The sequence below is a fragment of the Talpa occidentalis genome, unplaced genomic scaffold, assembly GCF_014898055.3.
Source record: "Talpa occidentalis isolate TD23 unplaced genomic scaffold, MPIMG_talOcc4v2.1 talOcc4.2, whole genome shotgun sequence".
NCBI lineage: Eukaryota > Metazoa > Chordata > Mammalia > Eulipotyphla > Talpidae > Talpa > Talpa occidentalis.
Window position 1 is genome coordinate 115,929,867 of NW_023602073.1, and position 3,945 is coordinate 115,933,811.

The following is a 3,945-nucleotide window of genomic DNA, read 5'->3' on the forward strand; positions in this document are numbered from 1 at the left end:
TAACAGCGTTTTATAAGTTTAATAATGTTAATGATGTTAATTCTTTTTTATTTTGCATTGAAATTCATTATTTTTATTTTTTTATATATTTTTATTTTTTTTAATAATAAATTTTATTTTTATATTCCCCATACAATTGCAACCCCCTTATTTTGACCCCAATCCCTCCCCTTCCGCCCTCTACCCCCCATAGAGTGTCTCTGGTTCATAATTTTTGTTGATTTTGATTTTCACTTTCTTATAGTTATTCATTTTCCTGGTCCCTTATTTAAGTTTTCTAGATTCCTGCTATGAGTGAGACCATCCAGTATTTTTCTTTTTCTTTCTGGCTTATTTCGCTGAGCATGATCCCTTCCAGTTCCATCCATGTTGCTGCAAATTGCATGTGTTTATCTTTTTTGAATACTGAGTAATATTCCATGGTATATATGTACCACATCTTCTTGATCGAGTCATCTATTTTTGGGCATTTGGGTTGTTTCCAAAGCTTAGCTACTGTAAATAGTGCTGCTATAAACATAGGGGTGCAGCTGCTCTTTGGAATTGATGTTTCTGTGTCCTTTGGGTAAATACCTAGGAGTGGAATTGCTGGATCATAGGGGAGCTCTATGTTTAGTAGGTCCAGAAATCTCCACACAGCTCTCCATAGTGGTTTGCACCAGTTTGCACTCCCACCAACAGTGCAGAAGAGTTCCTTTTTCTCCACACCCTCACCAACATTTGTTGTTGCTAGTTTTTTTAATATGTGCCATTCTCACTGGTGTAAGATGGTATCTCATGGTAGTTTTGATTTACATTTCCCTGATGACAAGTGATGTTGAACATTTTTTTCATGTGCCTGTTGGCCATTTGCATTTCCTCTTCAGAGAAGTTTCTTTTTAGCTCTTCTGCCCATTTTTGACTGGATTATTTTCTTTGTTGTTGTTGAGTCTCATCAGCTCTTTGCAGATTTTTGTGATCAGTCCTCTATCATTAGTGTTGTGTGCAAAAATGTTCTCCCAGTTGCAGGGTTTCTCTTTGTTTTTGTTATTATCGCTTTTGCTGTGTAGAAGCTCTTTAATTTGATGTAGTCCCAGCTGTTTATCTTTGCCTTCACTATCACTGCTTTGGTGATGTGTCTTTAAAGATGTCTTTGATGTGCAAATCACATAGTGTTTCGCCTATATTTCCTTCTATGTATTTTATGGTCTCAGGTTTTATGTCTAGTTCTTTAATCCATTTTGAGTTGATTTTTGTGTATGGTGTGAGGTAGTGATCAAGCTTCATTCTTTTGCATGTAGCAACCCAGTTTTCCCAGCACCATTTATTGAACAAACTTTCTTTGCTCCAATGCATAGTCTTTGCTCCTTTGTCAAAGATTAGTTGACCATAAATCTGTGGGTTTATTTCTGGATTTTCTATTCGATTCCATTGGTCTGTATGTCTGTTCTTGTTCCAATACCATGAAGTTTTGATGATTATGGCTTTGTAGTATAGTTTGAAGTCTGGGAGTGTGATGCCTCCATTCCCTTCTTTTTTTTTTCAGGAGAGCTTTGGCTATTTGGGGTTTTTGGTGAGTCCATATGAATTTCATCAATAATTGTTCTATTTCTTTGAAGAATGACATTGAAATTTTTATTGGAATAGCATTGAATCGGTATATTGCTTTTGGTAGCATGGCCATTTTAATAATGTTTATTTATCCAATCCATGAGCAGGGAATGTCTTTCCATTTCTTTGTGTCTTCTTCTATTTCGTTTAACAGTGTTTTATAGTTTTCTTTGTATAGGTCCTTTTTTTTGTTAGATTTATTTATTCCCAAGTATTTGTTAGATTTATTCCCAAGTATTTTTGTTAGATTTATTCCCAAGTATTTGATTTTTTTTTTGTTTCCATAATAAAAGGGATGTTTTTTTTTATTTCTTCTTCTTCAGATTTATTGTTTGTGTATAGGAAGGCTACTGACTTTTGTGTGTTGATTTTGTATCCTGCCACTATACTGAACTTATTGATGAGTTGAATTAGTTTTTCTGTGGAGTTTTTGGGGTTCTCTATATATATTATCATATCATCTGCAAATAGTGATAGTTTGACTTCTTCTTTTCCTATTTGGATTCCTTGTATGTCTTTCTCTTGTCTTATTGCTCTGGCTAGGACTTCCAGTATTATATTGAAAAGCAGTGGTAAGAGTGAACATCCTTGTCTTGTTCCAGGTCTTAATGGAATTGCTTTCAGCTTTTCACCATTGAGAATGATACTGGCTTTTGGCTTGTCATATATGGCCTTTATGATGTTGAGGTATGTTCCTTGTATCCCAAGAATTTCAAGGTCTTTTATCATGAATGGGTGTTGCACTTTGTTGAAAGCTTTCTCAGCATCTATTGATATTATCATATGGTTTTTATATTTCTTTTTGCTGATTTGTTGGATAACGTTGATTGATGTTCAGATATTGAACCATCCTTGTGTCCCTGGAATCTTACTTGGTCGTGGTGAATTATCTTATGGATACATTGTTGGATTCTGATAGCTAAAATTTTATTGAGGATTTTTGCATCGATGTTCATTAGGGAGATTGGCCTGTAGTTTTCCTTTTTTGTGTTGTCATTGTTCGGTTTTGGTATTAGTGTAATGTTGGCTTCATAGAACGTGTTTAGTATTGTCCATTCCTTCTCAATTTTTTGGAAGAGTTTGTGAAGGATAGGCACTAATTCGTCTCTGAATGTTTGGTAGAATTCATTTGAAAATCCATCAGGTCCTAGGCTTTTGCTTTTGGGGAGGTTTTTGATTATCAATTTCGCTGCTTGTAATTGGTTGGTTTAGGTGTTGTATTTCTTCTTTATCTAGCTTTGGGTGATTGCAGAGTTATAGGAATTTGTCCATCTCCTCTAGATTGTTGAACTTGTTTCCATATAACTGTTCATAGTAGTTACTGATTACTCTTTTGATTTCTGCTGTGTCCGTTGTGATTTCTCCTCTTTCATTGATGATCCTGTTTATTTGTGCTTTCTCCCTTTTTTCCTTTGTGAGCCTGGCTAGGGGTTTGTCTATTTTATTGATTTTTTTCGAAGAACCAGCTCTTGGTTTCATTGATCTTTTGGATTGTTTTTTTAGTTTCAATTTCATTTATTTCTGCTTTGGTTTTTATTATTTCTTTTCTTCTACTGGTTTTGGGGTTTTTTTGTTGTTCTTTTTCTAGATCTTTGAGCTTCGAGATTATGTTGTTTCTTTGAGTTCTTTCTTGTTTCTTGATGTGAGCTTCTATTGCTATATAATTTCCTCTTATTACTGCTTTTGCTGCATCCCATACATTTAGGATATTGGTGTCCTCCTTGTCATTCAATTCAAAGAATTTTTTAATTTCTTCTTTGATCTCCTCATTAGTCCAGTGGTCTTCCAGTAGTGTGGTTTTTAAACTCCATGAGGTAGGAAAGTTCCTTTTCTTCCTTTTATGGTTTATTTCTACTTTGATGCCTTCATGGTCAGAAAAGATGGTTGGTATGATTTCAATCTTGGTGTATCTGTTGGTGTTTGTCTTGTGCCCCAGTATGTGATCGATCCTGGAGAATGATCCATGTGTGCTTGAGAAAAATGTGTACACCGTTTTTTTTTGGGGGTTTTGTGTTCTATGGATGTCTGTTAAGCCCAAACGCTCTAGGTCATTATTTAGAGCTTTAGTTTCTTTACTTATTTTTGTTCTTGTTGATCTATCCATTGTTGATAGTGTGTGTTGAAGTCTCCCACTACGTATGTGTTTTCTCTGATGTCTGTTTTCAGAGATGACAACAGTTGTCTGATATATTTTGGTGCTCCTTCATTGGGTGAATATATGTTAATGAATGTTATTTCTTCTTGAAGTATTGTCCCCTTGATCATAATGTAGTGACCATTGGGGTCTCTTTTTATCTTTTTGAGTTTGAAATCTGTTTTATCTGATATAAGTATAGCTGTTCCTGCTTTCTTTTT